The sequence below is a fragment of the Lactuca virosa genome, chromosome 3 (assembly GCF_052849685.1).
Source record: "Lactuca virosa cultivar CGN04683 chromosome 3, Lactuca_virosa_CGN04683_v6, whole genome shotgun sequence".
Taxonomy (NCBI): Eukaryota; Viridiplantae; Streptophyta; class Magnoliopsida; order Asterales; family Asteraceae; genus Lactuca; species Lactuca virosa.
In genome coordinates this window covers 138,092,069-138,118,516 of record NC_136428.1, presented here as the reverse complement: position 1 = coordinate 138,118,516, position 26,448 = coordinate 138,092,069, and the positions used below count along the sequence as shown (strand labels likewise).

Below are 26,448 nucleotides of genomic sequence, written 5' to 3'. Positions count from 1 at the left end.
TTCACGCCCCTTTGGATTCCCTCTCTTTTGTTTCGATTCGATAGAGAAATTGTTAGAAAAACCCCTATTTGGTATGGGTGTTGCTTGTAATCCGACTTCTCCAATTCTCTCTTTGTTTATCTATGACACATGTTTCTATCTTTTTCTTCCTTTTTGAAATTAGGGCATTTTATCGAGGCTTTCTATCAAAGCCTTTTCCTTCAACGAAATAACAACGATTCTTCAGTTTAACACCTTCGAATTGTTCATGTAAGGATTAGCTACTCTTAATATTTGATTACACAAGTTCATCTCGTGTTTCTGTTTTCTGACACGGTTCATTTTTGAGGTTCGATTTTTGAACTGTTAGAACTGTTATATTGGAATTTGAAATGTTCTAGAAAATGCCATGATTCCAAAACTCTTTCCGTGGAAGAATTTTGAACTGTTCTTGAAGATTCCACAATTCTCGAAATGTTAAGGTTCACATTCTTGTTATATTCTTGTTGGAATTTCAATCTGCCATCAGGTTATTTCATGTTCAATTTCTTGTCGGTTTATGATTATATATCTTTTGTTGATATTATAGTATATCTTTTGTTTATATGAAAGTTATATGTATATAAAGTTATCATCCATACACACTAATATCTATTACTTTCTCGCATTAATAAAAATAAGCTCTGAGCATTAGACTAAAACTTTGATTATTAGAAATATAAATTTAAAGAAAACTCTAATGAAAATCCATAATATGAAAATTTTATGTTTTAGTGTAAGTATTGTTTTCTTCAAGCAATAACTACAAGTCTTTCATATGTTTTTTGAAAAAGACATAGCATGTGGTATTTGATGAGTTGTGTTAATTGTCAATCACATGTATTTATTAAATGATAAAAACAATACACACACACACACACACACACACACACACATATATATATATATATATATATATATATATATATATATATATATATATATATATATATATATATATATATATATATATATATATATATATATATATATACTATTTGATAGGTGTAACCACCCTATCTTATGGTTCTAGATTCAATAAAGTTATTGGGTTAATTTTTATTTTCAATATTATTAGTATCATTACCGTCGGTTTTCGGTTAATACCAAACCAAATTGGATTGTAAATAATTTTTCGTAACAATTATCGATCTATATACTCTCCTATTAAAAAATCATTTGACCCCAACCAAAATAGATTATATATATATATATATATATATATATATATATATATATATATATATATATATATATATATATAGGCTTAGGTTATTTTGTTTAGAGTATCTATTGTGTTATTGTATGCATAAATGTGGGCCAATCAAATTTACTTATTTATAGAAAGTAATTAATATATATTGTTGAATTAAATATAATTGAAAAATATCATCTTCATTAATTACAAGGGTAATTTAGTCAATTAATATAGATTTATTAAAGGAAATTGCATTTTTTAAGGGATCATAGATTTTATTAATTTTAAAAATCCGATTTTACGAATTATAATTCTTTTAATTCGAACATTCTGACAGAATATGTTTATGAGTATATTTCAAAATAAAAATATTCTTAGACCATAAATAATAAAAATATTCTTCAACTTATTTCTTGATCATGACTTTAACAACTTCTTGTAGAATAACAAATTTTTGAACAATCAATTGAAGAATAAAAACAAAAAATACATAATTTCTTATAGAATACGGGTAACAATTGTTAAGAATTACATGAGAATGTTACACTTATTAATAAAAAAAATACAATTATAAATCATTCTACCAGAATATACTATTACATATATTTTTTTTCAATACATTCTATATTATTATGGTAGAATAATTCATTCTTTTTGGAAGATTGGTGGTCATTGTTCATCTTCATCCCATACAATGTTTATCTTCAAGATTATATTCTGACAGAATCAGAATTCAAGATTCCATTCCAGTAGAATTGGAATTCATGATTCTATACCGATAGAACTGCAATCATAGAAAATACACAAATCACAAAGGAAATATCGAGATTTAATTCCCACATAATCAGAATTCGCCACCATCTGTAGCAGTGCAAATATGATTAAGTTCTTCCAAATTGCTCTTTACTCAATTCCTCTGAAATTAAACAACAGCAAGTAATAAGATTTGAAACTAAAAGATCTAAGCATTACCAAAAAACGTATAAGGATATTGTATCCTGAAAGCAATAATCTAAGAAAAGAATCTGACACTTTACGACAAATAAATTATTTCTCTCAGACAAATCGTCAAACACCTGGTGCTCACACACCTATACATCAAATTAATAACTGTACCACCATTCAAAAGATTGTAATTCACGTGTCTTGAATAAATCAAGAACTTATATAGAAACACACCTGTTGAAATTGGAATTCACCAAAAGAATATATCAATTACAAAAAAATTACCTGGAACATAAATCAATTTCTAAAAAACTGATTCCAGGAACAATCAATCTCATAACAAGTTTGCAGGATATAATCGAGATTCAACAAGAATTCAACAAGAAAAAAAAACAAAAAAAAAAGGTGAAGCAACTATAAGCGGAAAAAGAAACATACGTGATGAAGGGCGGCTGATCCCCCACCTGCTCTCCGATCTGCCTTCGATCCATTCTTCTTCCCCTTTATTGGACCGCCGATGACGAACAATGGACCAAAGAGGAGCTCATCATTGTGTCTACTAAGCTATTTTGGGGAGGTCCGGGACCCAACGACAAGGGTTTATCCAGGAAACATATCATCGAGGGGACGAAAGCTTCTTTGAAACGATTGGATATGGAGTATGTCGATCTGATTTATTCTCATCGACCGGATTTGCAAACGGCGATTGAGGAAACAGTTAGGGATATGAATCATGTGATCGATAAAGGTTGGGCGTTTTATTGGCGAACTAGTGAGTGGTCTGCGCAACAGATTACAAAGGCTTGGGGGATTGCGAATCGGATTCGGTCGACGTGCTGGAGTTGGAGATGGCGATGGCAATCGATTTTTGTAGAACTCAAGATCGATTTTGTAGTCCATTCTAATTTTGCAGATCGGGAACGAGATTTAAATTGGAGAGATTAGGTCAATACCATGATTATAGGGATTAATTTTGGAAGTTACTAAACAAATTACTAAATTACCCTTATTTATTTATTTAATTATTTAATTTTTTGTTTAATTTTGATTGGCCCACATTTATGTATACAATAACACAATACTTACTTTAAACAAATGAACCTAACTATATATATATATATATATATATATATATATATATAACTAGTTGTATATTATTTATATTTATTAACTGTGTTCCAATAAAATTCACTTTAAAGTTTATACACTAATATAATAAGAAAATAGTTTAATTTGTTATAATTTCTTTCTCATATAACAGTTGCATACCATTACATCACCCACCCCGCTATATGTATCATCTAACCATCTTGTTCTCCGCTCTCTCTTGCTGAAACGTATTCTAGTGGTGGTGTTGTCATGAAAGAGGGAAATTTTACAATTTTATTCAGGAAAATTCATGTCCACCTCCTCCTTCCCTCTGCTTCCTTCCTGGTAAGTTTTAGCTCTAAATCGATTTAGGGTTTTTATTAATTTGACGCCGCTTTGGATTCCCTCTCTTTTGTTTCGATTTGACAGAGAAATTGTTAGAAAAACCCGTATTTGGTATGGGTCTTGCATGTAATCCGACTTCTCCAATTCTCTCTTTGTTTATCTATGACACATGTTTCTATCTTTTTCTTCCTTTATGAAAATTAGGGCATTTTATTTAGGCTTTCTATCAAATCCTTTTCCTTCAACGAAATAACAACAATTCTTCAGTTTAACACCTTTGAATTGTTCATTTAAGGATTAGCTACTCTTAATATTTCATTACGCAAGTTCATCCCGTGTTTCCGTTTTCTGACATGGTTCTTTGCCAAGGCTCGATTTTTGAACTTTTAGAACTGTTATATTCGAATTTGAAATGTTCTAGAAAATGCCACGGTTCCAACACTCTTTCTATGGCAGAATTTCGAACTGTTCTTGAAGATTCCACAATTCTCGATATGTTGAGGTTCAAATTCTTGTTATTTTCTTGTTGGAATTTCAATATACTATCAGGTTATTTCATGTTCAATTTCTTGTCTGTTTCTGATTATATATCTTGTGTTGATATTATAGTATATCTTTTGTTTATGTGAAAGATATATTTATATAAAGTTATCATCCACACACACTAATATCTATTACTTTCTCGTGTTAATAAAAATAGGCTCCGAGCATCAGACTAAAACTTTGATTATTAGAAATATAAATTTGAAGAAAACTCTAACGAAAATCCATAATAGGAAAATTTTAGGTTTTATTGTAAGTGTTTTTTTCTTCAAACAATAACTACAAGTCTTTCATATGTTTTTTTAAAAGACATGGCATGTGGCCTTTGATTAATAGACATAACATGTGGTCTTTGATGAGTTATGTTAATTGTCAATCACATGTATTTGTTAAATGATAAAAACAATACACCGATATATATATATATATATATATATATATATATATATATATATATATATATATATATATATATATATATATATATATATATACACAGTATTTGATAGGTGTAACCACCCTATCTTATGGTTCTAGATTCTATATAGTTATTGGGTGGTTTTCTTTTTTCAATATTATTGGTATAATTACTGGTACTATCGGTGTTAGGGTATAAATCAAACCAAATTGGATTGTAAATATTTTTCCATAACAATTATTAATCTATATATTCTCCTATTTAATAGTCATTAGATCCCAACAAAAATAGATTTTATATATATATATATATATATATATATATATATATATATATATATATATATATATATATATATATATATATATATATATATATATATATATGTGTGTGTGTGTGTGTGTGTGTGTATATATTGAACTAGTTGTATATTATTTATATTTGTTAACTGTGTTCCATTAAAATTCACTTTAAAGTTTATACACTAATATAGTAAGAAAAATAGTTTAATTTGTTGGTTTTATAAATTAACTCACACCATTGAATTTGATTTTATACATGCTAAGTTAGCTTTAACTAGTGTATTTGGGTTTTTTCTCAGTCCTACACTTGCATCTGTTATAATCTCTCTCATATAACAGTTGCATACCACTACATCACCCACACCGCGATATGTATCATCTAACCATCCCGTTCTTCTCACTCTCCTTTTGAAATGTTTTCTGGTGGTGGTGTTGTAATGAAAGAGGGAAATTTCACAATTTTAATTACATTTCATCGCGTAGTGGGAAGGAATAGACATTTTCTTTAGGAAAGTTCATGTCCACCTCTTCATTCCCTCTGCTTCCCGGTAAGTTCTAGCTCTAAATATGTTAGTCTATATTATTAGCCCGCTTGTTTATGGGCCCTTTTTTGTCTTTAGCCCATTAGGGTTTTTGTCTAGCTAGTATTTATATCCGCTTTATTCCTTGTAGTCTTGATGCTTTTCTCTGAGAACCCTTGTAATTTCTCTTTGATATAATCATATGACAATGTTATCATGGTATCAGAGCAGAGGTTTGATACGTTGTTAGAAGTCTTTGTAGCAGTCATCTGTGGCGCGGATCGAAATTTTCTAGGGTTACTGTAGCATGCCGTTTTCGTTCATTATCACTGGTATTCGTTTTTTTTATATGTTGATTCGTTGCTACTGTTGATTTGTTGCTGCTGTCGGTTCGTTGCTACTGTCGGTTCGTTGCTACTGTTGGTTCGTTGCTGCTGTTGGTTCATAATTGATGTTGATTCGTTATTCAAGTGATTGCTTCCGCTGGTTTGTTACTCCTTTCATTCTCAGATTATTATATTGTCATTATGGTTATTCATTCACTATCAACATGACTCGAAAGGATGATTCCCTTCAGTCAATCAGTACTCATTTGGATGGAAAGAATTATACGTATTGGAGTTACGTTATGAAGAACTTCCTTCGTGGGAAGAATATGTGGGGCTATGTCACTGGGACTAAAGCCAAACCCTCAGTGCCTCAAACTGAGAATTATGATATGTTGCTTGATGCTTGGGAGACTGATAACTCCAAGGTTATTACTTGGATCAATAACTCTGTTACTCAGTCCATTGGTATGCAGTTGGCTAAGTATGATACAGCAAAGGAAGTTTGGAATCACTTGGAGAGACTGTATACTCAGTCTAATTTTGCTAAACAATACCAATTGGAATATGATATCCGTGCCCTTCAACAGAATGACCAGAGCATTCAAGATTTCTATGCTGCTATGTCTGATCTCTGGGATCAATTGGCTCTTACTGAATCTAAAGAGTTAAAAGATTTTGAGCCTTACATTGCTAGGAGGGAAGAACAACGCTTGGTTCAGTTCTTGATGGCCTTGCGTTCTGATTTTGAAGGTCTTCGTGGAACAATTCTTTAAAGCAACCTCTACTCCTACTCCCACTCCTGCTGTGCTTGCTGTCTCCTCCAGTCAATCTCGAAAAACTTCAAGAGTCGCTTATGATGAGTGTGCATTCTGCAAACAGAAGAATCATTGGAAAGCCCAGTGTCCATTGTTAGTCAACAAGGGTAAATCTGGTCAACCTCAGTCAGGGCAACAAAATAGGTCTGGTCAACAGAAGTATCAGTCGCGTTCCTCTGGTACTCCTCCATGGACCCCTCGTCCTCCACAGTTTGCTGTTGCTGCTGTTCCACCAGTTGACACAGAATCTGTTGGACATATGCCACCATCTGCATTGGATCCCAAGGTGTTTGAGAGCTTTAGACAGTATTTGGCTTCTAATCCCACTGCCATGTCTGCATCTATGTCTCATTCTGGTCCTTCTTCATCTGACACTTCAGGTATTCCCTCATCTTTGTGATAGGGGTGAGCAAAAACCGAACTGCAAACCAAAAAAACCGAAAAAACCGCATAAACCGAAACCAAAAAACCGAAACCGAAATGAAAACCGATGGTGCGGTTTTTAGTTTTGCAAAAACCGAAAATACTCGGTGCGGTGCGGTTTCTAGTCTCGTAAAAACCGCAAAAAAACTGAACTGCACCGCATATATATATATATATATATATATATATATTAAGTGTTGATATTTGTAAGAACCAAGAACTTGTGATAATTAAAATTTCTATAAATATAAATATCTATCTTATCTATCAGATGATGATTGTATATTTTTAAGCATACATTCAGTAGTGGTTACAATAACTAGTAATGTTTATGACATTTTTTAACTTTTAAATATGATGAGTACTAGTGATGATAGTATCATTTTTATGAATACGTTAATTGATATTATCACATGTACCTATGAAACAAATATTATATTAAATTCGTATTATGTTCAAGCATTAGAAACGTGTTGGATGAGTGATTATGTAATTTGATTTCAAACCAAGAGGTGATGGTATTGGTTTATCTCCAAAAAAATGATTAGCATTCCTCATCTGAGTCAAAGTAACTCACCGAGTTACTTGAGTTTTAGTAAAAAGGCAAAACGAAAACCAAAAAAAATAATAATAACAAAAAACCGCAAAAAAAACCGAACCGCAAAAACCGCAATAAAAAACCGCAATAAAAAACCGCAAAAAAACCGAACCGCAAAAACCGAACCACATAAAAACCGAACGGTGCGGTTTCTAAATTTCAAAAAACCGAAGTTGCGGTTTTCGGTTCGGTTTTGGCCAAAAACCGCACGGAACCGCACCACGCTCACCCCTACTTATAGATACCATATTGTAGGCATCACTTTTTTATTGAACATTTTCTACCAAAATATTTAAGTTATTAGTATTCTGTTTTTTTTTTCCTATAAATTCATGTTAGTGCTATTTCATATTTAATACTATTTGGATTAAATTTGGTTATCTCAAAAAGTTTTTTGGATTATTTATGAGGTCCATGCTAAATTTGTACCTTGTAAGGTGAAATTAGTAAAATGAATACAAGAGTACCTCACATCATAGCGTTAGGTACAAGTGCACTGCAGGCTTCTTTCCAGTCACGATTGCCTTCTTATGGTTGGTCTTCTCCTCTCTAACAAACAATACTCATAACATCATGTAGCCATCGTGATCTCGTCGAACCATAAAACACCAACCGGAGCTTCAAGTTTCTTCTTTGTTTCATTGATTACACCTTAATGTATGTGACTATGTGTTGTTGCCTCACTTCAACGATCCTGAATAATCTGTTTTAAGTTGATAAATTTTCAGCGACTTGGATTTGGATGGATTCAAATGATTTGGCAGCGGTTTATGTGTGATTCAATATGAATTTGTGCGATCGATAAAGGATTTAAATGATTTGGTTGGGGTTTCTGCACTTATGAATCTGGAATTGGTATTGTCAATGGTGTAAACACACTAAGATGTCTAACAAACTAATCGAAGTTATATTAGGCTTTTAGTTCCATCAAAAAATCTGTTGCGGGTTCTGTCACTAAGATATGAAGACAAGGACCGTAAGAGAAAGAATTGGTCACCTAATGTGATATGTGCAGTGCAGAGTGCAGACGAATTCTAAAGATTTTTGTACACTAATCAGTTGTCGACATATGAGAAACAAGTTGTATTTTACTTTTTATTTAATTATCTTCATTTTTAAGTCTGTGCAAGTATGAGACGTGTTAGACGCTTGAGGAGATAAAGGGACTTAACAGATGAAATAGATGCACGGAACAATAAGAACCATCAGTTTTTATTTAATTATCTTCGTATTAATATTATTCTTTAGTTTACGGTTTTCGCTCACTCACACCTTCAATGAACATATATTGTCCTTTTGTTTTTTAGATTCTTTTAAGGAGCCCTTATGTCCTATCTCTATTGACCAATTCACACGGTTTTCAGGTGATAATTATTAATATAATAATCATCACTTACAGACCTGATTATGATATAAAACACAGTTTGAGTGAAACTTCTATTAGCATTTATCATAAAACAAATATATATATATATATATATATATATATATATATTCAAATGAAAACCAAAAAATAACTTGTAATTAAGCATATGTTATTTTTTAAATAAATATTTGCATTTTTCGTTAATCAATTTCTTAACAAAATAAGAATGGCATGATTGTAAATAACAACAAATCTCAGCCTAGTTTCACAAACAATAATCAAATCTTACAACCTAGATCTAAAAAATCGATCAGATTCATTCTCTCCAAAAGCATCAAACTCTCACTTCCTTCCATTCACCCCACAATTGACTCGTCGGAAACAAAATTGGTACTGATGCCGCCATCCAGACCTTTTATTTCAGCTTCATCCACCAGATTCATCGTCGACGTCGTTGTCGTCCATCTCGAGATCTAAATCTGTGATTTATGTTACCTCCGGCGAAGAAACAAACCTAACACCACCACCACCGTTGTCGCGCTAGTCGTCTCTTCCCACCGCCACTTCCCTACGATCGTTGCTAATGTCGTCGACCACCAGATCGCTTCTCTACCACTGCCTTAGTTCGTTGTCTCCTCCGTCTCTCTTACATATCACCGTTGTCTCCAGTGTGTTGAAAACGTTGGTGATAAGTTAGTGCGATGTTATAGCTGCAAATGGATGATAGAGGTCAGATGTGCGTTTATATGCACATATTTTCTGAGATCGAGATGATCTCCACTCTAATTGTTTCATATTTTGATTGCTTAACAGATTCCGGTGAGCATGTCCAACAAAATGGCAACTGGAGATCTCATTTTGTTTGTATATCGACCAACTAGCATTTGCATAAAAAATCTTATTGAGATTGTAGAGAAATCGAGAATCAGATCCAAATATAGATCTTTATTGAAAGTCAAAGGAACAATAAGAGAAAGATTTAATGGAGGTGCATGTTTCTGATGGAGTAAAGGAGATGCTCTAAAAATGAAAGGTACATACGGCTTATATCTCCCTTACATTTAATATCAATTGTTTTTCCATAAATTTGTAGCCTTTTGATTAGTCTATGGAGTCAATAGTTATCCTACAGGAAAGTATGCCTACAAAAGTTGAAAATGTGTAGTGAATTGTCTTGTCCACTCTGTACAAAAAGCAAATGATACATCAATATAGTGTCACATAAAATGTCTCAAAAAAGTATTTGGAAAGAATAAAATAAGAGAACAATAATAAAGAAATACTAAATAAAACATTCTTAAATATTTTCATTATCTCGATGGAGTAGATACTAAGTTATAAAAATTGTTATTAAAGTTTTTATATAAATGGTTATTAAATTTTAATAGATTATTAAAATTATAGAAAATCAAATAGCTTAGAAATATTAGTAATTAATACAAATATCAATTGCTTGACCTTTTAAATAATACAAGTTTTAATTTAATAATCAATTCCGTATTAATATATATAGGAAATGTATTTATAGTGAGAGATTGACTATGTGATATTTAACGATAAAATACTTTATAACCTTTTAAATAATGTAAGCTTTGATTTAATGATCAACTTTATACAAACATATATAGTAAATGAATTTTTAATGTGAGATTAACTATGTGGAACTTAACCAAGAAATATTATATAGCCTTAAAATTTGGTATAAAAATGTGTTTAATGAAATGCTTTAGTAGATTAGTATAGGTCTTTAAATTGTTAATTAGTACTTGAGTTGTAGTATTAAACTGTGAATGAGTTTTGAACTGTTAATTGTGAATGAGTGTCTGAACTGCTATTTTATACTATGAATGAGTATCTGAAACATATTAATAAATTATGAATTTTTTGTATTAAGCTGCCAATTTTCTGTATTAAGCTGTGAATTGACTATATTAAACTATGTTTTTTGTTCATTAAGTTGTGATTTAACTGTATTAAGGTTTGAATTGACCGTATTAAGCTGTGAAATTTTTATAAATTTTTTATTTGCTTTTGAAATATGAGATGAAAGAATCATTATATACATATATGATTTTTCTCAAATTTTGAATAATTTAACTATAAATATTGTGTAATAAATTTTAACGATGGCATCCAGATCTAAAGGTATAAATATAAATTTTAAGTTGAAAATATGGTTGTGAATATATAGTTTTTGTATAATAAACAATGAATTTACTATATTATTCTTAGAATTTTGTATTGTGAATTGACTATAGTAAGTTGCGAATTAACTGTATTTAAGATGTGAATTGACTGTATTAAGCTGTGAATTGACTGTATTAAGCTATGAATTGATATTATTAAGCTGTGACTTTTTATGAACTTAATATGAGATGAAAGAAACGTTATACACGTATATGATTTTCTCTAATTTTTAATAAAATATGTAAATTTTAAACTGTAACTATCGTGTAAATTAAACGTTGAAATATTAAATTAAGTGGTGAATTAGTGTCTGAAATGATGAATTAAATTGTGAATTCTAATTTTTCTATCCAAATCTGGTTTTTGAGGGAAGGATGTTGGCAGCGTTGGCACCCGATGGTTGGTGATCGAGATGGTTGATGGCAGCGTATGGTAGTTGGTGGTGTTAATGCTAGTGGTGGTGGTAGAGTAAGGGTATGTTCTATTTCTCACTCATCTTCATCTTCTTCACTGATTTTAGATAAGTTATCATCTTTTATGATTCATACATATGTTTTTTTATGTTTGTCTCTAAAACATGCGATTATTTATGTATGTAGTAAACTATTAGTGAGTTGTTTATACATTAAAATATGAGATTATAATTGTCAATGAGATGTGAATGTATTGTATTAAACTATAAATTTTGTGTATTGAGTTGTAAATTTTATTCACATATTAATATAATAAATTTACAATTTAATACACAAAAAATCCTCAAGATATGAACATATAGATGTGAATTTTAAGTTCAGAATATGACTGTGAATATATAATTTTTGTGTATTAAACTGTGAATTTATTGTATTAAGCTATGAATTTTATCTTTTAAACTATGAATTGACTGTATTAAGCTATGAAATTTTTATGAATTTTGTGTTTTCTTTTAAAATATGTGAAGAAAGAAGCAGTATACACATATGATTTTCTCTAATTTTAAATAAATTATATAAAATTTAAACAGTGAATATTGTGTAAATTAAACTTTGGAAGAAGCACTAGCCTCTAGATCTGAAGGTATAAATGTAAGTTTTTAGTTAAGAATATGAAATTTTGTTTATTAAATTGTTAGTTTATATATTAAAATGTAAATTTTATGTCTTAAACGGTAATTGACTTTATTAAGTTGTGATTGACTGCATTTTGTTGTGAATTTTTTATAAATTTTATGTTAAGATATGATTGATTTATGTATGAATTTTTGTATAGATGTTCTTGTGAATAAATTTATTTTTGTTTTGTATACTTATGTAAAAATGCATTAGTTTTTATAATTGTTTTGTGTTAAATTCAAAATGAGTAAATTAATATGTTTCTTAAACTATGAATGCAATATTTAACTTGTCGTTGCATTACTTTATATGCAGATCTGATTTGTAAGGAATAATGGTTTCGCCTTTATCTCTATCACTAATTCTAAATCGGACAAGAGATTCTATATCGGATCTGCAATCGATTACCAATAAAATTCTATGTCCAGTTATGTTTTTGGATCGATATCTTCCACTGATTCAAGTTCTGTTAATGTTCGAGATACGAAATTAGATCTCAAATATGTGTGATTCAATAAAATCAACAACGATTCGATGTTTCTGATTTAGTGATTTCTAAAGGCAGTCACCTTCGTCGTCAATGGATCATCATATCTTCGGTGTCACGTTCGTTAATCAAGGTAATTATACAAATTCGTTTGACCTCATTAGTATAGTTGTCTAACATCAGAGATCATTTTTATTGTTTTCCTACTTTTCGTATTATGTTTTTTATGAAATTGATACATCAATTTTCAACTATAGTTATTCCATTTCTTTTAGACGTCATTTTCATAGTTCATATCCTAAATATCATATTTGAATTACCTTCATGTCGGCATAAAAATTGTGGTGTTTAAGCATGTCGTAAGATTATGATGTTATACGTAGGAATAACTTATTGAAAATTGTTTTAGTGTTGAAGGATGCCTTACAAAATATAAATGATAAAAACAGGTCCTATATCACTTATAGTGGACAAGGCTCTAGTATTTACTTGGTTCTCACATTGCTTGTTACAATATGTGAATGAGTCCTAGATTATTTTATTAAAGTGTGAATTTGTTGTGAATAATTTGTAAATACTGTTAATGAGAGTCTATACTGTAAATTTTATATATTAAGTTGTGACTTTGTTGTATTAAGTTGTGAAATTTGTGTATTAAGTTATGGTTTTATGTTTTAAACTTTGAATTAACTGCATTAAGTTATAAATTTTTTGTTTAAACTGTGAATTGACTATATTAAGCTATGAATTTTGTGTATTAAATTATGATTTTTGTGTTTTAAACTGTAAACTTACTGCATTAAGTTGTGAATTTTCTGTTTAAACTGTGAATTGATTGTATTAAGTTGTGAAGTTATAATGAATTTTGTGTTAACTGTTATTTATAAGAAAATATATGTTAAACAGTGAATTCATGAGTTTTATAAGTTTTAAGTTGTGAGTTAGTTATGAACAAGTCTATTAAGTTGAGAATATGGTTGTGAATGCATAATTTTTATGCATTAAATTGTAAATTTTTCACTAAGATGTGAAATTTATGTATTAAATTGTGAATTGATTGTATTAAGCTGTGAATTGACTATATTAAGTTATTAATTAACTGTATTAAGTGGTGGATTTTGTATATTAAACTATATATTTAATATACTAAGTTTTAATTTGATGTATTAAACCGTGAATTCGTTGTATTAAGTTGTGAATTGATTGTATTAAGCTATAAATTAATTGTATCAAGCTGTGTTTTTTATGAACTTAATACGAGATAAAAGAAACATTATACACATATATGATTTTCTCTAATTTTGAATGAAATATTTTAATTTTAAACTGGGAGTCTCGTATAAGTTAAAGGTTGAAATATTAAAGTGAGTTGTGAATTACTAGCTGAAATGATGAGTTAAATTGTGAATTCTAATTTTTTTTTTATCCAAATTTGGTTTTTTAGGGAAGGATGTGGGCGGTGTTGGCACCGATGGATGATGATCGAGATGGTTGATGGTAGCGTATCGTAGTTGGCGATGGTGATGCTAGTGGTGGTGGTAGAGTAAGGATATGTTCAATTTTTCACCCATCTTCATCTTCTTCGCTGATTTCAAATAAGTTATCATCTTTTATGATTATATATACGTTTTTTTAATGTTTTCCACTGAAATATGCTATAATATATGAAGAAAGAAGCATTATACACATATATGATTTTCTTTAATTTAAATAAATTATATAAAATTTAAACTGTGAATATCGTGTAAATTAAACTTTGAAAGAAGCATTAGTCTCCATATCTGAAGGTATAAAAGTAAGTTTTTAGTTAAGAATATGACATTTTTGTTTATTAAATTGTTAATTTATTATATTAAGCTATAAATTTTACGTCTTAAACGGTAATTGACTATAATAAGATGTGAATTGACTGCATTTTGCTGTGAATGTTTTTTGTATAAATATTCTTGCAAATATATTTATTTTTGTGTTGTATCCTTATGTAAGAATTCTTTAGTTTTTATAATTCTTTTTTATTAAATTCAAAATGAGTAAATTAATAGGATTATTAAACTATGAATGTAGTATTTAACTTGTCGTTGCATTATTTTATATGCAGATCAGATTTGTAAGAAAGAATGGTTGCGATGCAAGTGGTTGGTGGCGACGTGTGGTGGTGGTGGCGATGGTAGCGTTTGGGTTTGACAATTCTCTGAATTTTTGAGTTAGTGTATAGTTGAATGTATTAATTGTAAATTTTGTGTATTAAAATTTAAATTGACAGTATAAATTTGTATTTTATATAAATTTTGTGTTGAAATATGAATGAATGAATATAATAGACTATTTTTTTTTACGATTTTGCCATTTTCTTACCAAAAAGAAAAAAATTGAGATTTGAACATATTTAGTAATATTCACAATACATATCAATACATATTTGTTTATGAAATGAGGGTTCTTAGGGTTTTTAATCTTTTGTGGTTCTCATTTGAACCACTCCCTATATATATATATATATATATATATATATATATATATATATATATATATATATATATATATATATATATATATATATATATATATATATATATATATGTTTAAATAATGAAGTTAAGTTATATTATTACGCTGTTAAATCCGACAATAACATATAATACCGCGTGTTGTCTTTTTGTAATTATAATACAACCAAGTTTATTGTTCTAAAAGAGACACCTTGTGGGAAAATATAAAATTGTCCAAATTTCCTTTTCGAGCACGTGAAAAAGAAGACAGGAGAAAAAGGTAGTTCAAGTATAAATTAGGACATGCAAACCATTTCTTTTTTATTAACATCAACATGGCAAGGCAAATAATGTCTTTTTCAAACTTCTTATGTTTCTCTCTACCTCTATTAATCATCACACTCACCCCCATACAAAATTTTGCTTCTGCTTCTTTGGAGGAAGCCAATGCTCTTCTTAAATGGAAAGCAAGCCTTGAAATCCCAAAAAACTCTGTGCTCTCTTCATGGATTCCACTCTCTTTGAATTCCAGTGCATCGGTTCCATGCACTTCTTGGTTTGGAGTAGTTTGCAATGCTGATGGAAGCATTCAAAAGTTGAACCTCACATCATCTGGATTAAAGGGTACGCTTCATCGATTTTCATTCTCTTTGCTACACAATCTTACACATTTTGATCTCAGTCTAAACAACTTATTTGGCCCCATCCCACCCGAGATCAGACTCCTGTCCAAACTTCTTTGGCGAATTTTACTTTGTTGACTTCAGAACAGGAACAGATTTCGAAAATGGACTCGATCTTCTCGAACCATTGAGTCAGGGCAATAACTCCTCCTTTGTCGTCGAAAGATGTGGGTTTTGCGTTCATGAAGTCCTTATAGGAGCACTCCTTTTGGTGTCCCTGACCACCTTCATGATTTTGGGGATGCGTACCACCTCCCTGTCCACCAGATCTGCCAGGATTCATCTGTGACATCGCGGCAGCCACAACAGCAGTAACAGCTGCCTGGAACATAGCGGGATCAAACTGAGGGGGCGGTGGTGGTGGTGGAGCGTCGTCGTTTCTTCTGATATGTCTTTTTCGGGGAGGCATCTTGTTCTAGAAATAATCAGGAAGAAGAGGATGGTAAGTCCTCAAGATATATGAAACAGAATATATCTCATCCTGATAATAAAGTGTTCTACCAAGCGATAAGCAAAGAAAGGTTACTAATGCAAGTAAGTTATCGCTAAGAAACGAATAGGTAGCAACACTAGGAATGAATTTCTACAAATGTATTCAGCTCTGACTAAAATACTCCTATAGTATTTTAAGTTGCATGTTTTGTTCTTTTAAAACCTTGTTGAATGGATACTGGGTAAGTTTTAGGCCTGTTGCAACACCAAAGTCACTCCGAAGCACATGTTGGTCATGTCTCGAATAAATATTTTTGATCCGGCTATATTGACCCTAGACATGATTACATAACTGCCCAGGTTTAACCGCAGTGTCCAACATCCAAAATACTTTTGTTTTGTTCTACTCATGACACGGATTCTGATACTCGGGTATACTTGTATATTCTTTGTAAAAATACTTATATATTAAAAGTATACTTTTAGTTCAAAGCACTTCAGCCCCTTTGTGTTTATAGTTGTATACCATGTAAGGTTCGGTATACTTAGTTCACTATAAACAATAGCTCTGATACCAATCTATCACACCCCGAAACCGATGGCGGAAACATTCCGGGGCGGAGGACGTCATGCGTAGTATCACAACAATTGTATCATAGTAAGCGAAGTAAACACAACCATTACATCATAATATGAATATTTACATTGTTCAAAAACGTGGTTTATACATAACAGTATATAGCAAAAGTAAAAGTCGTGACTTCAGGAGGTTCCATCTTCCCCAAAAGTTGGCATGAGTACCTGTTTATTGATGCCATGAGAATACAAGCAGTTTAAAATATCAGCATAAAGCTGGTGAGTTCATAAGCGTTTAATTCTGGTGAAAGAAATGTTTCTTTGATTCTTTGAAAAGTTGTTTCCCAAGAAAATCCTATATTTTCTTATGAAAGAGGTTTGATTAACCATTAGTTATGCGTTAAGCAGTCTGTTTATGAAAGGTTAAGTTATCCCAGGAAAATCCTATATTTTTCCTTAAAAGTTGATAGCTGATTATCGATTCTGATACGAGGTGTACAAGTATCTGTCATACTTGTATCGATAGATGTAGTTTCTTTGAAAAACTCTGGTTATTCGCTGTGAGACGTATTAGCCTTATTACATAAATAAAACTAATAAAAATAGGTAGTGAACTAGATCCTAAGGGCGTTACTGATGCCCTCTAGTAATCAAATCGGTTATTACTTTGAGGTTAGTTCACTCGTTTCATTATTACAAACGTAAATTCTCGTTACCTAAGTTATGAGTGCCATAACCATACTTAGACTGGATAAGGCACGAAACGGGGGCCAGTATCTTTTATGACTTTGTCACCCCTGAACCTAATGGTTCCGCTGTAGCTAGCAGCGAGGGTGCGGGATAGTCAGTCCCATATAGATCTATACACAATAGTCACGCTCTCCCTCCAAGAGATTCTGGTTATAAGTCGTAGTCCTCCACTCACGAATCCGATGGAGTGTTACCAAGGACATGTCTCAAACTTAGCCTAACAAATTTACAAGTAATAGTACGAAAATCCTGCTTATGATTTACATGAATCCTTTATAAGATAATACATATTATTACGTGATTCACAAGTTTCTTGCTTTAGATTTGAAAACTGTTTCTACGAGTTGATTTTCTTAATCGATTGGTAAACCGGTTTTCTGAGTTAAAAGCATACTGAACATAAAATCATGCTATGTAAAATGAGATAATTTGAGCACAAGTCTCCTTGTACTTTTGCTTGTATTCCCCCCACCCCCCTGAAAACATGAAAAACTCAGAAAAAGCGTAAGGGTATGAACTCACAGTTTTGACGTGGGATTCGAGTGTAAGTTGTTAGGAATTGATGAGTGTCAAATAAAGCCTCGGACACAAACGGATCCTATTTAGCATGTAGAAGTACATATATACATTAGGTGAGGGCATAACACTATTCGTTATGGAAGGAAACCACCTTAGGGACTAGGAAACACTTAAAACTAAGTGTTAGAATCGCATGTGATTGGAAAAATGGGAGTTTGCGGTCGTAAAAGGAGTTTACTGTCCATGGGTTTACGGTCCAGATGTTTACGGTCCCTGGGTTTACGGTCCAGGTGTTTACGGTCCCTGGGTTTACGGTCAAGGTGTTTACGGCCGTAAACACTTGGCGAAAAGTGCGATTTTCGGTGTTTCAAATCCCCTTTCTAGCCTTCTGGAAGTTTTCTAAGCCTCGTTTTTAGGCTTAGGAGGGTGTTGTGGCAACTTTGCACCCTATAAATAGAGTTTACGGTCAAGAGAGATTGCCTTGACCATAAACACTCTTTTGGTCACGATTTCTAGATGTTCAGCAAGAGATTCTTGTATCCAACAAGCTAAGGGTAGAGTACTTACGAAATGGAAGCTTGAAAGGGTGGTTAGAGTCCAAAAACACTAGTGTGTGTTCTTGGTGTTCTTGGTGAGAGAGAAAATCTAGAAAAATATGAGATTTATGAGCTAGGAACATGGATTTGCCACTAGAAATGAGTTAGAAACACAATCAATGTGAAGAATCACTTACATTCTTGAGGATCCTTGAGCAAATTCGAAATTTTGTAGAGAGAGAGAGAGAGAGAGTAAGCTTCTGGAGTGTGAAAAGTGATAAATGAAGGCCACTCATCCCTTATATAGGGGTGAGTTTACGGTCAAGGGGTGGGGTGGAGGGTTTACGGTCGTAAACCATGTTTACGGTCGTAAACCAAGTTTGCGGCCGTATACTCCACTTGAAGAATTATTTGGCCCGAATGCTATGCTTTGACTTAGAAAACCTCGTTTTCGAATACGAAACTCGATCAAACTGAGTTTAGAATATTCCGTTAGTCAAAAAAATAATACTAACGTGAACGGAAATAAATCCGAATTGATTTATTTAGACGCAAAGTCCTTCCCAAACTATCAAATTTGACGGAACTAAATAAAAACCCAAATTTGATTAACGGAAATTGAGTAAGGATAACGGAAAAAGTTTCGGGTTGTCACAACATCTTTGAATGTCCTTTATTTGTTCTACAATCAACTCGCTTGTTCCATTCCTATTGAGCTTGGGAATTTGAAGTCACTCATTGATCTTCAGATGGGCTACAATCAACTTAATGGTTCTATTCCTTCATCATTAGAAAACCTTATCAACTTACAGAAGTTGAGCCTCGCTGGTAATAAATTATCGGGTTCCATTCCTAGTGAACTTGGGAAGTTGAATTCTCTCACTCATCTTTCATTGCGGAAAAATCAGCTTAGTGGTTTTATTCCTTCATCATTTGGTGATTTGACATCTTTGATTCTCCTTTATATGTCTCACAATGAGCTTGCTGGTCCCATTCCGAGTGAACTTGGGAAGTTGAAGTCTCTCTCTGATTTCCAGGTGAACAACAATCAAATTAGTGGTTCTATTCCTCCAGAGTTTGGAAATTTAACTCAACTACGAAGACTTAATATGTCTTCAAATCATTTGGTTGGAGAGATCCCAAAGGAGTTTGGGAAGATGAAAAGTATGTGGGAACTGTACTTGGCTGGCAACCAACTTTCAGGTGTTATACCTCTGGAGCTTGGATTTTGTCAACTCCTTGAAGTACTCGATCTATCCAAAAATAGATTGAATGGGTCGATTCCAACAAGTATTGGTCAATGGGCACAAATCCACTACTTGAATCTTAGTAATAACAAGTTCAGTGAGAAAATTCCATCCGAGATTGGTAAATTAGTTCATCTTACGGAACTTGATTTATCTCAGAATTTTATCACAAAAGAGATACCATCTGAAGTTCAAAGTTTGCAAAGTTTGCAAAATTTGGATCTTTCTCACAACAGACTATTTGGTTCTATTCCTGATGCTTTTACAAGTTTTCGTCAGGGGATTGATATCAATCTTTCTTACAATGAGCTCGCAGGTCCAGTCCCCCTTTGCCCTAACATTGTGAATGTGTCCTTAGAAAGCAATCCAGATTGGTGTGGGAATGTTAAGGGAGTGAAACTTTATCCAAATCGAATTATGAAGAAGAAAAATGATCCCTTTCATCATAACCCTATCCTTGTAATTATGCTCCCTCTTATCGGGGCTATTTTACTTGGTGTATTCACGTATGGCCTCATTGCTTATCGACAACAAAAGAAAAAGTTTCCACAAAAACCATTCGACGAAGAAAGTGGTGATTATTTCTCTATTACAAGTTTTGATGGAAAAGTAGTGTATGTTGATATCTTGAAGGAAACAAATGATTTTGATGAAGCATACTGTATTGGGACCGGAGGACATGGGACTGTGTACAAAGCCGAGCTACAACCTGAAAACATGGTAGCGGTCAAGAAACTTCACTTAGGATCTGAGAATGTTGATCATAATGGATTCCTTAATGAGGTACGAGCATTAACGAACATAAGGCATCGAAACATAGTGAAACTCTATGGATATTGCTCCCACGTTTGCCACTCATTTTTGATTTATGAATACCTTGAAAATGGAAGCCTTGGATCAATCTTAAGAAGCGATGTCTTAGCAAAAGAACTAGATTGGTTGAAAAGAGTAAATATTGTAAAGGGTATAGCTAATGGTTTGGCTTATATGCATCACGATTGCTCACCTCCTATAATTCATAGAGACATATCCATAGCCAACATCCTTCTTGATTCTGATTATGAGGTGCATATTTCTAATTTTGGCATGTCCAAGCTTTTAAAGCTTGATACATCCAACTGGACTGCAATTGCAGGCACCTATGGTTACATCGCGCCAGGTAACACTATCTTGTGATTGTAGTTCTACATCTTCTTAACTTTTATGATATATATAAATATGTATATGTACATATATGTATCTATGTTAGAATCTTGTGGGGTTGATATAGCTTTTTTTGTTTTTATCTCATGTTTCTTTGGATGTAGAGCTTGCTTATACAATGGTGGCAAATGAGAAATGCGATGTGTATAGCTATGGAGTTGTTGCACTAGAAGTGATAATGGGAAAGCATCCAGGAGATCTCATAACATCTTTACCAACATTGCCTGATGATGATGATTATTTGGTGCCAGCAAATGTGGGAGATAGTCGGATACCTCCTCCCTTATCCCAGGTTGAGAAACAAGTTAAGTTGGTTTTGAGTCTCTCAAGAGCATGTTTGAACTCCAATCCACATGAAAGACCAACAATGCAACAAGTTTCAAATCGGTTAATGAAGGATCTGCTTTGAATTGACATCTCTTGCCTGATATAGTGCGCTTTCGTCAGAAATGTAAACTCCTTTTATTTGATGGAATTTTCTTTGAACTAGGTATGATTAACTTTCCCCTACTGCGTCTTTTCTCATGTTAATATACCTTATCTGAGCTATGCTCCGGAAAATTCAATTTCGATACAACTCCGCTTGCTGCAAAGCCTTTATTTATCGTCCAAACACTCCAGATCTGCACTTCCCTTTACTCCATAGGGCCGGCTATCTAGCGGGAGTCGTTTCGGTTGTATGCCACGAGGTCCCTATTGTACTTTTTTTTAAGTTCCTTATATACGTTGTGTCAATATGTATTCATTTGAATGCCTTTTTGTTAAGAAACTTCACATATGTTTGTAGTACTAAACAAATATGTCAATGACTATTGATATACTTCTAATGAGCTAGTCAATGTAGATTTCTGTACTTTTAAAACTCACTACTGGAAAACAAGGAAAATGCCATACACACATCCCCCAAACAACAAATTATGTAAAATTTTGTTGGTATAATTTTTATATTTGTTTCTGTTTTATTTATTTGTTATTTACATGTTTTACAATGAATAATTATTATAATGACTTCATATTTTCAAATACTACATCTGTGAATTTTACCACACAATACATATTCTCACACAACGTGTGGCTACACACCTAGTTAATATGATATTTGGGGTATAACTTGGGTCGACATCATTTTATATACCCCTTACCCTATTTAAGTCATTCAAATATACAAAATATATTTCTATTCTGGATTATATGATGAGCAATTATACCAAATGATGAGAGATGTCAATTGAGAATTTTATCAAACACATGATATTACAGATGAGATGTGTCTTTACAAAGATGGCAAATTTTAATTATTAAAAAAAAATTCAAATATCAAAGCAATCTAAACAGCTTGGAACATTTTTGACTCACCGCTTCATTCCTAGCATGCTTTTGAGCTATTGAATTCCAAAATTGACAGCCTAAAACATTTACACAAGATAACTAACAAAATAGTTCAACTAAAACATACATGACTTCAGTTATTGGTATGCATTTCACTTCACTTTAAAATATTACTAGAATAGGAGTTCATGTGGATTCAATTTCTTATCTCCCCTTCATTTCATTACAACATGATATGTTAGAATTTCGGGGTAACAAAGGCACTTGAATATTCTGAGAATTGTGATTTCACTTCCAAATCAAAGTATTTGGGTGGTACTTCCTAATCTTTGATTGGATTAGACTTAGAAGAGATTCAGAACAGAGAATGAGATGTATCAATTTCGTGAGTACCAAAAACCAGACCAAAAATTGGTTAAATACCTCCTTTGTCTGAAAACTGTCAAAACTGTCATAAAACAGTTTTCCAACAGTCAAAAACTGTCACAAATCTGGGTTTTCTGTAAGGATTAATGCAAAGCCAAAAAACGGGTCAAATATTCAAATTTTGGATTTCTGATGCATTTTTAATACAATTTTGACAGGGATCTGCCCCTTGGACACCGCTCCCAGGGGCACTGCCCCCGGACCCCCGTTTGTTCAGGGGCTTCGCTCCTAAATGACAGTCTACTTTTAATCTTGAATAAACTTAAACAAGTGTGCACTCTGCACCTTCCTTACTTGTTTAATATTCATCAAGATTGATTTTGGTCAACAAGTCAACCCATTACACTTAAATACAATTAGTGAAACAAATCACCAACATGATATGGCATGACATGGATGTAATGTTAATTGATTTTATGTATCACAAAAAAAAGTCAAACTTTGACCACCTAAGTACCTAAAACTCATTTACTTAAAAACTATGAAGTTTAAGTGTTAGATGTAATCTTATTTTGCTACAGATGTTGTATGTGCTCATACAAATCCTTGCAAAGAACAGATTCAAACTCATTAATGGAAATATAAAAAGCTTCTTCATCTGAATCTCCCTTCCATGTCTATTGGGAGCACCGAAATGAAATGACACATATACTCAATACGATCATGGAAAAAATTGCAAACTGATTGCCATTTATGAATATTGTTACTGCAATATGTAAAGAGATAAAACAAGGGCTCTCCACATTGATGGACATCAAGTTTTTCCAAAGACATGATATTTAGTGTTAAGGAAGTTTTAATTCCCAAAGATACCATAAGAACATTAACCATTCTTCTCTCATTCTGTATTGAGTGTGTACAGTTTTTTGGGGCAGAACTAACAAATGTTTGGAGACCATTTATTTTCTGTAAATATTCTTTGTTTTCAACTACTCTATGAGATTACAACACTGCACTCTGAAAAAATCATTTTCATCTTACAGTTAATATTCGTTAGACTCATATTTTTGCAAAGAGTATGTACAAATGATCCTAGATGGAGTGTTGGAAGATAGCACACAAAAATGAGGGAATACACCAATGCATACCTTTTAATTCATATCCACTTCAAAGACCCTGAACAACACTTCAATCACTTTGCATCTACTATGGAAATGGATTCACGCTTTTGTGTAATCACCATTCTGTTTTAAGTTGATAAATTTTCTGCGATTTGGATGTATTCAAATGATTTGGTTGTGATTTCTGCACTTGGGAATCTGGAATTGGTTTCCTCAATGGTGTGTAACCAGGGTCTTAAAGTAGAATTGTTGGGGGGACTTGTGCTATACTACTATGGTCTCTATGGAAAACATGCAATTCCAGAGTTTTTAATCATCAAGATAAAGTGTTTGATGAGATTCAATTGATATCCTTCAAATGGGTAAAATAACAGAGGCAGTAGATTCAAACTTGAAATGGAAAACTAGTGCATTCTTCCTGTTTCTTCCTTACATCATTGTTAAGGGAAGAAGGTCTGGTGCTTAAAAATCATCTTGGTGTTGGTGTTTTCAAAGCCTTTGCAGCTTGAATCAGTAACTGTTTTCCATGGTGTGGTGTTGAATTGGTGATGTTGATGAGTAAAGTCTTGATGCTTATTCCCACCAGAGTTTCATAGCTGCCTGGTGCTATAGTTAATATCCACGAGAGTTTCATGTTGAGATTAATTTTTGGCGCTCATAAAAATTTGTTGCCTTCCCTTTACACCTGTGTAATTTCTGTTGGATTGATGAAGCTCTATGGTGTTGTACATACATGCTGTGAGATGGCTTCCTCCATTTCGATTCAACTTTTGTCTATTTTGCCACTGGTGTTGCTTTGGTGAAATTCAACAGTTCTTCTGGCTGCCGAGACGGGAGCATTGATCAATTTGTTTGATAGGTATGTTTGCTTTTGGAATGAAAGTTTTATTAAAATTACTTGGAAAACAAAAATAAATATGACTAACAATTTAATTGAAATTATATCGTGCTTTTAACTCCATCGAAAATTTTTCGCGAATTCAGTCACTAATATGTGAAGATAAGGACCCTAACAGAAAGAATTGATCATGAAATGTAATATGTAGATGAATTATAAAGATTTGTGTAAATTAATTGCCGACTCTAGCCGGCAGGCATCACACCATCGTCGACGCAGCTGGTAAACAAATGATTCTGTTTAAAAAAAAGTCATTTTTGTCTAATGAATTGGGGAGATTGAAAGAGGATTGAAATTGTTGATTAGTGCAAATACACGTTAGGGTTTTACATGTATTCCATTGCTTTAATAAATACAAGAGTATAAAAAATATACATAAAGGACCCTATACTATACAAAACTACTCTTATAAATGAAGATCTATTTTGCCACATGTCAATCTCTCATAAGTTTTGACACTTGTCATTTTGTGGTATTTTTGAAATAAATAATATCCACATGTTAATTTCTAGGTTTTTTTAATTTTTAAAATTAAAAAACAACACAATACATATAGTTATATAAGTAAAGTATTGAATGTAATAAATATGATTATAAATTGCAATAAATATGTTTTTTCCCTCCTTATTTTAAAATTTAATTTTATAAATACTTAATGTTTACATTTTGATATTTAATTTTTTTTAATTAACTCATGTAATACATGGGTCTCACACCTAGTATAATAATTAACACTCCCCCTCAGTTTGAGCGGAATGTTCACGAACGTTTAAACTGTTCCGAAAATCAATGAACAGTTGTGTAGGTAGTCCTTTAGTAAAGATATCAGCAAACTGATGAGCAGACGAAACATGTAACACGCGAACCTGACCATTGGCAACACGTTCCCTAACAAAATGTAAATCTATTTCCACATGTTTGGTTATTTGGTGTTGAACCGGGTTTGATGCTAAGTACATAGCACACACATTGTCACAAAAAATAACAGTCATACGAGAAAGAGAGCATAATAGTTCAAGAAGCAGATTACGCAGCCAGGCAGCTTCAACAACAACATTAGCTACGCCCCTATACTCAGCTTCAGTACTAGACCGAGAAATGACGTGTTGAAGTTTTGAAGACCATGACACAAGATTATCACCAAGGTAAACACAAAATCCATATGTGGACCGGCGAGTCGTAGGATAGCCAGCCCAGTCAGCATCAGTATAAGACACCAAACGATCAATATGGGACGGACGAATAAAGAGATTGTGATCAATGGTACCCTGTAGATAACGTAGAATGCGTTTAAGAGCAAGAATGTGTGGTTCACGAGGATCATGCATAAAAAGGTTGTTAGGTCATAAATTATGGTTTATACTTTGCTTTTCATAAGCTATTAGAGTTCTCGGTCTAGGACCGAAAACACCATGTTTTGGTGTTGTTTGGACCGAAATCACATGTGATTTCGGTTAGGCTTAATATTGTTTTGTTTGGGTTTTGGGCTTGGGCTTTGTTATTAGGTCTAGGTATAAATAGTGTTATTTAGGCCTTATAAAGAGTGGGACGTTTTGGGGGCTGCCATATGCTAAGAACATGATTTGGAGAGAATCAAGAGAGAACCAAGTGTAATAGTGAATCT

General features: G+C 32.4%; 1 long non-coding RNA gene across 3 annotated transcripts; it reads left to right on the top strand.

The window, feature by feature from the left end:
- The first annotated feature begins 9,127 nt into the window (after positions 1 to 9,127).
- On the top strand, positions 9,128 to 15,010 carry LOC145166618 (uncharacterized). Of its 3 annotated transcripts, none has more exons than XR_013740631.1 (6): positions 9,128 to 9,639; positions 9,724 to 9,943; positions 11,471 to 11,571; positions 12,504 to 12,808; positions 14,120 to 14,274; positions 14,774 to 15,010. It is a non-coding gene; the product is annotated as an uncharacterized LOC145166618 (long non-coding RNA). The 3 variants fall into 3 exon arrangements; XR_013740632.1 differs by having other exon boundaries at positions 9,129 to 9,639; positions 14,120 to 14,218; positions 14,779 to 15,010; XR_013740630.1 differs by having other exon boundaries at positions 9,131 to 9,639; positions 14,120 to 14,218.
- Positions 15,011 to 26,448: the final 11,438 nt, after the last annotated feature.